Below are 12451 nucleotides of genomic sequence, written 5' to 3' on the forward strand. Positions count from 1 at the left end.
TGTGGGCTGCGCATAGACAGTATCACAGAGATGCATTTGGGTGGTAGCTCCTGATGGCAATGTCCATCAGTGTCCAGCGATCCTGAATTCTGAAGCAGACCATATTCCCAATCTTACAATAGTCCACTGGACAGATGAAATGGTTCTACAGGCTGCATCCAGCCTGTGGGCTATATGTTTGATACCCTTGCTCTACATGACAGAAAACTCCCCTTCTGACCAGGCAACATTTCAAGGGCGCATATTTTTCCATAGTTTTGGGACTCATTTCAAAACAAAGGGGTATACGCATCAAGAGTGGTCCTGAAAACCACAGGTAGTTTTGCAAATTTACTAAAATATGTGCAACTCTTAGGCCGGTAGTTTTGTTAGTTGGCAGAACTGGGTCAGGTCCTGAAGGAGGTTTAGTAAAGGGAATTTCCAGGTCTAAGGGGATTTTATTTCTGAGGATATATTTGACTATCAAGAGGGAAAGATGTGGTAAGGTGGCCAGGACTCCTTCTTCTAAACCATCTCAACCACACAGCAAAACATATAGTTAAGATCAAAACTATGGGACCATCCCTTATTTAACCTGGATCTTGGTTTAAAGTGTTCCCTTGCTTTCAAATAAGAGGAAGCAAAGCCAACCACTTTGTATATGACTAGGGAAAGAGAAAATAATGGATGCAGTCCTTCCTTGCTCCTTGCAACAGTAAAAAAAAGGTCTCATCTTGCAGACATGACTCCAAGTACACAAGGGCACATGGATAGCTGGGTTGCATTAGGACTCACTAACACTTCACCTGAAATCTTGAAGACATGCACAAAAGACCAATCAATTTTAAAGCCATGTGTGTATGTGACACTTAGCAGGTTTACCTAAGAATAAGGGCATCAAGATACTCTTTATGTGGTAGAGACAGTGTAAAAGATGTAAGCTTTGACTCAATAGGATTAAATCTTCCCAGCCACTACATTGTGCCATTAATGAAATAGCCAGTTTACTGTGAGAATTGGTAAGTTGCACATTTTTTCACACAGTTTAAGCACCAACAAAGTCCACTCATTCCGTCCATGCAGAACTCACCTTTTACTCAGGGATTCCCTTTGGAATTTCTCTTTGCCTCCAACTCATCCCATGACTAATGCTACAGGTTTCAAAAGTGACACGTGTTTATGGGATCTTCAGTTTTCTTCTATTTTTGAGACTCCTCCATGGAACCTGATTGGTGCTTAACTCTCTAAAATTCAGTCCTATTTCTCGTGTCCCAATATGGGCATCCGAGAACTGAGACCCTCCCCATACATATACATACATTTTTTAAAACTCAATTTTGAATTGGTTCTACCCAGAATAATATCCCAAATCTGTACAGCTGGCTGTGCAAAGAAAACTCAGTCATTACAGTTGTGTTTGGTCAAGCTGGCTTTCTTCCATGCTGGTTTTCTTTCATGTTGTGACTTAGCTGCTCATAGCAGAATGCAATTCCCAATTCTAAGAAAAGGAAAGTCTTGCTGCAGTTCCCAATTCTAAGAAAAGGAAAGTCTTGCGAGTGGGGAAGACAAAGAAAGAAAATGTCTTGTGAGTCCTTACTTGGATAGAAAGTGGAAGAGCAATAGGGAAAATCTTGGGACAATGAATATTTGTGATTTGGAGTATTACTGCAAAGACTTAAAAGAAGTATGATTTAAATATGATCCAGTGCCAATATTCCTTCCAAAGACAAGGATAAGTTTGGTTGTGACTAAAGAGTCCCCAAAGACTGAAGACAAAACTGAAGAGTCCCCAAATGGAAAACACATACAGTGTTGAGATACTACTGATAAAATAATAGTACAGGAGACTGGAGCTGCCACTACTGCTTTAATGAGCCATTGGGCCTGACAGTAATTTCTGCCTGTCTGAGGCATGTTACCACCCAAACAGTTCTCTGTTTCTGAGACAGGACTGAATACCTTGGTAGCAGGAACCCCCATTGAAAGGTTCAGTGGGTAGCAAACATGTCAAACTGCCTTTCTAAACTTTTTACCACTCCCTATCTCAAACTCTAGTATCCTCAATGAAAAGCCACCAAAGTAAACCAAAAGCTTGTTTCTGTTGCCCTGCACTTCTTTGTTGTCTTCCCTCCTTTCAAGTCAGGGTAAGATTCTAACATGTGGACAGCACCAATTCACAGGTCTCAGAGCCAGCTGAAATAAGAAGCTTGCAAAACAGGGCTGACTGTTTGAAGAGTAGAAATGTGCCCTCCCATCCTATCCTCCAAACCTAGCATACTGCATTGCACACTATGGGCCACAGTGCTGTAGCAAGTGGGGAGGGGTGAGCAGAGCAACTGTCCCAGGTGCCAAAGCGAAGAGGTGCCAACAGGCGGTGCCCCACCCCAGCTGGGCATAGGACAAAGACGCAAGCAACTTATTTGGGGAACATGGGGATGGGAGAAGGGCGGCTTACACCACTGCGTGCACTTCCAGGCAAGCATGGGGCAAGGTGCATGCCCCGTCTTCCAGCCTCACAATCTATGAATCTATGAATCTGTGCGTAGGGCAAGGGTGGGATGCCACTGTGGGCTTTGCCCCAGGCACAAAACTTTGTTGCTATAACACTGATGGGCCAGATCTTCAAATGTTGTAAGTCAATGAAGCTCCATGGAACTACACTGATTAAGATAGGATATATATTATGGTAGGCTGGTAATTGCAAAATGGAAAGGCACCACAGTGTATTTCCAACGTACCTTTTGTATAGACAGCAGTATGCACAGAAGACATGCAGAAATAAATACCATAACAAACCTAGGTGTGGGAGGCCTGAAAAAGAAGGTCCTGGTTTCCTGACTCATGCTTTGCAAACAGCCTACAGTAGGTCGCCACTTAGTGTGAGTAAAGCTGGTGCTGCTTGCTATTTCTCACTTTCTGTTTGTGTGTTTCTTTTACTCACTCTGCAAGGCTTGAAGGAGAATTACTGAAAAGCTGAAGCTGTCTCATCAATCTACAATGCAAACTTTGCTGGGAAAGTTTCCTGTTACACACAATATACTGGGGTCTGCAGCAAAGTGGACCATACCACATAGTCTGTGGCAAACACCAGGGAACTTCCCAGTGACCGTAACTGTTCAAAAGGTTTCAGAATGCACATGAAAGAAACTTGCATGGTAAATAATTAAGCAACCTATGTAACGAACACTATTATTACATACCCCACCATAAACTACTACTAACAACTTTGCCCTTCTCTTGCACATTTAAAAATTATAAAATGCCTTACAGAAATCAAAGAGAAGCCAGGAAGTCTCGAGGCAGTAACATCTTACAATTTTATCTGCTTTACAGATTGGGAAAATTAAGATTAAGTGAATCAATCACTGGCACAGCTAGGAAAAAAAGCCCAGGAGTCATGACATAGACCCCTGCAAATGCCATTTCCAGGGTAATTTAGGGCATGTTGGGACATAGAATTGTTCTTTATTAATGTTGTATGTGGACAAGCATGAGATGAACTACTCTGAACTTTCCACGATGGTCTTGAATTTCAGGGCTGTGACCCACCGTCTCCACAGACTCCTGACATTTGTCCCACATCCACATCAGGCAATGTCTTGACAGGCCTCATATTTGCAAATTGTGCAAGTACACATGCCCTAAAACTGCCTAGTCACCGTCAATTTAAGGGTAGCCTTTAGCTGCAGTGAAACTTTCCATCACATTAATATTAATAATCACATGAGAAGTGTTCAGGACTGTGTTCAAAGAAGTTGCTCCTTGAAACTTGGTTGCTTTACAGTGGACTCTCACTCTGAAATGAGAGTGTCCATGCAGGAAGTTACTTCAGGACCACTACTGTGCTTAAAAATTCATGTAATCTTAGTCCATGGCAACATTCATGTGCAGACACACTCTTTAGCTCCTAATTAACTTCTATGATTCACATTTTTACTTTGGAGGCTTAATAACTCCCTGGGACACTGAGTAGTCAATCACACATTCTGAGTAAGCATAAAGGAGGTAGATAGTGTTATACTAAGACTGGGTTATTCTGATTTGGTATTTGCTTACATCCATTTTACACAGGTTTAAATGGTGTCTCAATGGCTGAAACAGCAAAGGATTTTTCTCTAGGGACATGTAAAAGGAATGGTTGGAAATTAGGGCTGTGCGTAGCTTTGGGTGGCCAAATCTCTGAATCCAAATCAAACCAGGAGACCAGTTAAAAAGTCCAGATCGATTCAAAGCTCACCAAATTGATTCGGAAAAGATTTAAGAGTACTTTGGAGATTTGGGCAGTCCCCACTGGCTGCAGCAGGGAGCTGGACCCAGACTCCATGCTGATAAGTAGGGGGTGGGAGAGTGGGGCTGGGGGGGGGGGACCTCTACTAGGCCCCATCCCCTGCCTGCTCCCCCAGCCCCTCTGAGCACACCACAACCTCTGCCCACTCTCCAAGCCCCTCCCCCCCATGACTGCCCTGCCCAGCCCCAGCTCTAGCTCCCAGTTCTTTAAATAAAAGCCCCCAGTCACCAGCTGCTGCCGGGGGGGGAGTTGGGGAGCAATCACTGCTGCCCCATGCCACATGGGAGGCTCTGCCATGAGCCTCCTGACCCCTGCCTGCTCTCCCAGCCGCACCCCCTCCCCCCACGGCTGCCCTGCCCGCCCCAGCTCCCAGCCCTTTAACAAAAACAAAAGAAAAAAGAAAAAGGCCCAAATCACCAGCTGCTGCAGCAGGACTCAGGGCTTCTCAGGCCTTGTGGCAGAACCCCCCCACAGCACGGGGCAGTGGGGATCATCTCCCACCTGGCAGGAGCCGGTGAGTGGAACTGAAACAGCTTGCTAGAGACAATATATTTAGGCAACTGTCAATCCTCTGGATCATGGTGTGTATGTAAGAGGTTTAGTCAAGTGCCTCATGAATCTGCCTGTACAGTGTCCTGTGACCATCACACCAAGACCTTCGATGCATACACCTAGGCAAAAGGGTGGAGGAGTAGAAGCTGCCCAAGACCTACCATCCCCCCTTTAGACCACTGAGACAGAATCCAAAAGCCTGACCAAGTCCAGATGTTCAGTGCCTTGATGGCTGTAGATTCTTCAGTGCCAGAGAGAAACAAATAAGAACTGCTCCTAACTGCCTACCGCCTCGCTCAGGGTGCATTTCTGTCAGGGTAATGTCTCTTAGCCTCTCTCCAAGCAAGAAGTACCCACAAGGCAATGGGAGCTAGTGTTTTGAGGCTCCCTATACTCACTTTATTCTGGAGGTTGCAACATTGTGGCATTTTATAGGAGCTACCCCACCATGAGTAGCCCTACCACATTGCCACCAGGCCCTCTAGCTGGATGCAGTTTATGGTCATACCCAGGACCACATGCAGAAAATATACCAGACAAATAAAGCACATGTTTGATCTGTTTTGTCAGTTCCTATGTTCACTGATATTTGTACCTTCAGTACTGTGCCTGAACCAGTGCAAGGTTAGAAAATGGTGGACTGGGTTCCTCTGTACTCCTCCACACCTGTCCAGAGACTGGGCATACTCTGGCCCAGAAAGATATGTCTGAATGCATCTGAGCACAGATCTGGCATCCAAGGATCTGAAAAAACTTTACAGACTTTCCTAGACTAAGCCAAACAACACCCTGAGAAGTAAATAGGTATCATCACCCCCATATTACAGATGATGAAACTGAAACAGAGAAATTAAACGAACGCAAGATCAAGTCAACAGAAAAAATAAAGAGTAGAATTTAGGTCCTTTTGTCCAGTGCCTTATCCCAAGACCATCAAAGCAGTCTATGTGACCATTTATTCACATAGTTAATTTGATTTTATATGAATTACCATGGAACACACAGAATTACAGATCCTTGAGGAATACATGACAGAGACTATATCCATATTACCACAGCACGAGACTTCTCTCCTCATGTAAGGAAGTACCACTTAATATGATGGACCACTAATACAAAATTGCTATAATACTGCTACCTTGGATATGTAATCCTAAAGTATAAATAAAAGAGATGCTTGATTCAATTAGGCTCCAGAGCAGCAAGAGACGCACGGGTGAAAGCCCGCTGCGCCCACACTCCCCCGAAGCCCCCCAGACACCTCCCAGCAGCCGTGGAGCCTCCCGCCGACCCCCAGCACAGCCAGAGGCAAGCGGGGCCCATGGTAGGAGGGAGTTAACCCCTCACTGAGTGGGAGGAGTGGCTGCGGCCCAGGCCCCTACTTCGCCCAGCCCCCCAGGGAGCCACACAACCAGAGCTGCGCGAACAGGCTTTGCAAACAGGTGCACTTGCCTGCTGGCATGTGAGTTAGCGTGGAGTTTGCGCGGGAGGGTATGCGGGAGGGTCCAAGACCCTGCCTGCGAAACCCGCAAGGAAGACAGTCCCAGCCGTAGCCAGCCTACCAGAAGCATGACACAGATGGGCATGCGTGGTGCCCCGAGGGTCCCCTCAGGCTCTGCGGTCCCCCACTCAGGCACCTCAGAGACGGCCACCCAGACGGAGCCCATGGTCCCAGGCTCCACGCAGACGGAGCCCCTGGCTCTTGGCTGTGGGGGCTGCCTGTCCCTTTTTCAGGCTCTGGGGCTGGGGAGCATGGCTACCTCCCCATGTGGGGTCTGCTCCCTTTTGGGGTCTCTGGCGCGCCAGCTGGAGGAGCTCCAGGCCACAGTCCAGAGACTCCATGCCATCATGGACTGTGAGCAGGAGGTCGACTCCTACTGCCAGGCCCTTCTCCCCCAGGAGCCAGAGGGTAAACCACTATCTCCCTCCAGGACAAAGGAGGACTCCGGGACCTCCCACTCTGTCCAGACAGGGGCATGGACCAAGGTGGTCAAGGGCCCTAAGGCCCGCCGCACCAAGGCCCCTGCCCCGCCGGAGCTTAGCAACAGGTACACACCTCTCGCTGCTCCAGCAGAGCCTGCTCCACTGCAGCTACCATCCCCGCTCTCCCCAAGACAAAACATAAGGTGTTTGTTGTGAGAGACTCCATCCTGAGGGGGACTGAGGGGGCAATCTGCCGCCCCAACCCCTTAGGCTGGGAAGTCTGCTGCTTCCCGGGGTCCCGCATCTGGGACATTGTGGAGAGGATCCTCCAGCCCACAGACCACTATCCTATGCTCCTTATTCCTGTGGGCACCAATGACACAGCTCGGAGTGCTCCCAGCCAGGTCATGAGGCACTACAGGGATTTGGGAGCAGGGCTAAACGGTCTGGGGGCACAGATGGTGTTCTCGTCAATCCTCCCAGTCTCAGGGTATGGGCTGAGAAGAGAAAGGAGGATCCCATAGTCAACCAAAGACTGCGGCACTGGTGTCATCGGGAAGGCTTTGGCTTCCACGACCACAGCCCACTCTTTGGTGAGAGAGGCAGCGAGCTGCTAGGAAGAGATGGCCTCCGCCTCTCTCCCCTGGGGAGGAGGCTCTTCTCAGCCAGACTGGCTGACCTGCTCCACCGGGCTTTAAACTAAGCCTGCTGGGGGAGAGGGGGACTACCGCCACTGCTGGCCCGCTAAGCAACCCTTGCAAAGCCAGCAGGTCAAGGCACTTAAGGGAGCCCACCCTTGCCCCAGCCCTGGTACAATCTGTGGGCAAGGCAAGAGCCCCCAAGGCAGCACTTGCCTGCCTGTACACAAATGCCAGGAGCTTGAGGAATAACCAGGAGAAGCTCGTTCTCCTACTCAATGCAAATAATTATGACGTCATAGGGATAACAGAGACCTGGTGGGACTCCACCCATGACTGGACCTTGGGTATAGATGGCTATACCCTGTACAGGAGGGATCATGTAGATAAAAGGGATGGGGGCGTAGCTCTCTACGTTAAAGAAAGCTACATGTCCCTGCAAGCTGATATTGGCTACCAGGGTGGACGACTGGAATTAACCCCTCTGGGTTAAAATCCATGGGGAACACGGCACAGGGGACACAACAGTGGGAGTCTACTACAGACCTCCCACCCAAAGTCCTGAGCTTGACCAGGAGTTTGCCCAGGAGTTTGCCCAGGAATTGGCTGAGGCCGCATGCTCCAGGCCCATGGCTGTCAATTACCTGGACATTTCATGGGAGGATCACTCAGCAAAATCCGAGCAGTCACAAAGCTTCCTCTCAAGCATGGATGACCTCTACCTGACTCAAGAAGTCTATGGGTCAACAAGAGGCAAAGCGCTGCTCGACCTGGTACTGGCTACTGGGGATGACCTAATCGGCAACATAGTGATCGATGGGAAGCTGGGTGACAGCAACCATGAGCTGATCATCTTCACCATCTGCCATAAACCTGGCAAGTCAGTCAGCAACATGGAAGTCCTTGACTTCAGAAAAGCCAACTTTGACGAGCTCAGGAGGCTTGTCGGTGAGGCCCTAAGGGACCACGACCCCAGGGACAGGGGAGTTCAAGAAGAGTGGTTGCTCCTCAAGGGAGTGATCCTCAATGCACAAGCTAAGTCTACTCCATCTCGGAGGAAAGGCACCAAGAGGGCACAGCAGCCCCCGCCCCTCCCCCCCAGCTCTCCAGGGATCTAGCAGACCTCCTGAGCCGAAAAAGAAAGGCCTACAAAGGATGGAGGACAGGATTCACCTCCAAGGAGGAATATTCTGCACCGGTCCAGTCCTGCAGGAAGCAAACCAGGAAAGCCAAGGCTGCAACTGAACTCCAACTAGCTTCAAGCATCAAGGACAATAAAAAGTCCTTTTTCAGATATGTGGGGAGCCGGAGGAAAAGCAAAGGCAACATTGGACCCCTGCTGAACCAGATGGGACAGCTGACAACCGATGCCCAGGAAAAAGCCAACCTATTAAATGAGTACTTTCCGTCGGTCTTTCATCAGTCCCATGGGATGCCCATGCCCACTATGGGACAGGGAGGTCTGGGTGAGGGAGATCCCCTGCTCTCCATTAATGCTGACCTCGTGAAGGAACATCTTGAGAAACTGGATACCTTCAAGTCAGCCGGCCCTGACAATCTGCACCCCAGGGTACTCAAGGAGCTGGCGAGCGTCATAGCCCAGCCCCTGGCATGGATCTTTGAAAACTCCTGGCGCTCTGGTGTAGTGCCCGAAGACTGGAAGAAGGCCAGTGTGGTGCCTATCTTCAAGAAAGGGAGGATAGTGGATCTGGCTATCTATAGGCCCATCAGCCTGACTTCTATCCCGGGGAAGGTCTTAGAAAAGTTTATTAAAGAGGCCATCCTTAATGGACTGGCCGATGCCAACATCCTGAGGGATACCCAGCATGGGTTTGTTGCGAGTAGGTCTTGCTTGACCAATCTCATTTCCTTCTACGACCAGGCGACCTATCACCTGGACAAGGGAAAAGAGATTGATGTCATATATCTTGACTTCAAAAGCTTTTGATCTGGTATCCCATGATCACCTCTTAGTGAACCTGGACAATTGTGGCCTTGCGTCCACCATGATCCACTGGCTGGGAAATTGGCTCCGTGGTTGGACCCAGAGGGTAGTAATTGATGGAAGTCACTCATCATGGTGCCCTGTGACCAGTGGGGTCCCCCACAGCTCTGTCCTTGGACCCATATTGTTCAACATCTTCATTAATGATGTGGACATTGGAGTCAGGAGCGGACTGGCCAAGTTCACCGATGACACCAAACTTTGGGGCAAAGCATCCACGCCAGAAGACAGGCAGGTGATGCAGGCTGACCTGGACAGGCTCAGCAAATGGGTGGACAAGAACCTGATGGTATTTAACACTGAAAAGTCCAGGGTTCTTCACCTTGGAAAAAAAAACGTGCAGCATCCTTATAGACTCAGCAGTGCTACACTGGCTAGCGCTACGGAAGAAAGAGACTTGGGGGTCATCGTTGACCACAAGATAAACATGAGCCTGCAATACGATGTTGCGACTAGTAAAGTGACCAAAATGCTGGCTTGCATCCATAGATGCTTCTCAAGCAAATCCCAGGATGTCCTTCTCCCCCTGTACTCTGCCTTGGTGAGGCTGCAGCTGGAGTACTGCGTCCAGTTTTGGGCTCCACAATTCGAAAAGGATGTGGAAAAGCTTGCGAGAATCCAGAGAAGAGCCACGCACATGATCAGAGGTCAGGAAAGCAGACCTTACGATGACAGGCTGAGAGCCATGGGGCTCTTTAGCCTGGAAAAGTGCAGGCTCAGGGGTGATCTGATGGCCACCTATAAGTTTATCAGGGGTCAACACCAGGATCTGGGGGAACGTTTGTTCACCAGAGCGCCCCAAGGGATGACAAGGTAGAATGGTCATAAACTACTGCGAGGCCGTTTCAGGCTGGACATAAGGAAGAATTTCTTTACTGTCTGAGCCCCCAAGCGCTGGAACAGCCTGCCATCGGAGGTGGTTCAAGCACCTACACTGAACACCTTCAAGAGCAAACTGGATGCTTATCTTGCTGGGATCCTATGATCCCAGCTGACTTCCTGCCTTTTGGGTGGGGGGCTGGACTTGATGATCTTCTGAGGTCCCTTCCAGCCCTGATGCCTATGAAATCTATTTTAAATTGAGAGAGTCTTGGTTTCAGTCCCCATTGATAAGCAGCCATAGAAAGCTGTATCATAAGAATGTAGCTGATACTCTAGGCCAAATTTGCCATGAGCAGAATGGCTGCTGCACTTGGGATTTGTATTTGCTTATACCAGAGCTGAATATGACCCCGCGATCTTAGGTGATAAGGTGCCTATAGCAAAATACCTTCCTGGATCAAAACACATATGCAAGCCCTGTCAAGAGAGGCAACTGGATGCCTGGTTTCATCACACCTGCCAAAGGCAGGGGATGCCAAAAAAGGTGGATGGTTTTCCCAAGAAATTTCTGGAACCAGTACATGCCTTTAGTTGGTAAGGCCTGGGCTGCAGTGTGACTTTCATTGTACTCTTTTCAATGGTGTATCACCACATTGCAGCCCAGAGGAATTCTAATTTAAGCAGCCTGTGTGCAGCTCTCAATGTTTCAGATGCTTCTGGGGCATCACTGGGGACAGAGAACAAGGAATTTACTCAGCCACAAATAAAACAGACAATACAGTAAATGAGCTGCTCATTTAAAAGGAAAACTACCATGACGCAAGTCAAACAACACTCTGCCATGCAGTTCCTTCCCCATTCCTTCCTCTCTTCAACAATCTGTCCCATAGCAAGATGACAGAAGATCACAAAAAGTAACATATAATCTATTGTTTTTCACTTGGCTAGAGCATAGAGACAAATTCAGTGCATAATTGTACAACTGTCATAGCCAAGAGAGGCACTAACTCATTAGCTCTTTACAAATAAAGACAGGATGTCCTATTAAAACACAAAGAAAACAACAGTTTAAGAATAATCACATCATTAAGTCTTGTAGCGAAAAGGAAATAGAAGCCCCAAAATAACATCAAACTTAAGTCTAAGTTTGCCCATGTGGCTCCTGAAAACAAAGAAACAAAGATAGAAAGGCTTTGGTGCAAGAATCACCCATTTCAGTATCATATATGCAATCGTAAGCAACTGATCATCATGTAAGATATGTCCAAGTGGTCCTGCTTTTAAACTAGACTGAAGCTGCTAAGTTCATACCTGAGACTAAGCTTTCCCCTTATAGACAGAAGTCAAAGCTACATATTTAGGATACACACAGAGGATGATGGAAAGCCTCTGGGACTTGTACTCTTAAGTAACATTATAACTACATTCCTCACAATCACCAACTGCTAACTCATTCACAGGCTCCAGAAAATCCATGCAATATCCTTAAACATTGCTACTGCTATTTCATGGTTATAGCTTTTACATAGTTGGCAACCACTGAAGATTTCTTTAATACGATTCTGCACACAGTACCTACCTTTTAAAAAAGCTATGCAGACAAAGTTCTTTGGGTGAATTTGATATCTTTTATTAGACCAACTTTTAAGAGAGCTGACATTGTAAGACAGAAATGCAGAGATGAGGTTATATTGGAAGAGATTTGTATCTAAAGATGATCTGGGCTTTTACTAAATAACCTCACTTCCTGTGGGCCTCATTAAAAAAATACATGTTGTGGTTGCTGCTGAAAACTATATAAATGCCTTTGCAAATAATAGATGTTGCAATGGTATTTGCAGTAATTCTTGGGTCATGCCTACACAAATAAAGAGAGTACCATAACTATTGTGGTTATTTTATGTACCTGTAAAGGGAAGTCATCATAAAAAAGGTAATGCTGACAACTGTGTCATGGAAGACATGTGTCAGAGTTCAGCCATGTCATGGTTGAGCTGCCACCAAATTTAACCATTCCCACTGGGATCTGGCAGAGCCTCATATCATTCAGTATTTGTGCTAAAGAATTTTAAGTCACAACTGATGTTGATGTCATGTCTCATTCAAAATATGCACAAAAAGGAATGCCTTGTCTTCTAAAAAGACACTGAAGCATTGGTTTAATTCTGATTCAGAGGGAAGCTTGCTAGCTACTGAACTTCCTGGTTTCTGTGGCCTTGCCTTGGAATTCATGCATGATATGAC

Source organism: Crocodylus siamensis, chromosome 5, assembly GCF_052110815.1.
Source record: "Crocodylus siamensis isolate JL-2025a chromosome 5, ASM5211081v1, whole genome shotgun sequence".
In the NCBI taxonomy this organism is placed as follows: domain Eukaryota; kingdom Metazoa; phylum Chordata; order Crocodylia; family Crocodylidae; genus Crocodylus; species Crocodylus siamensis.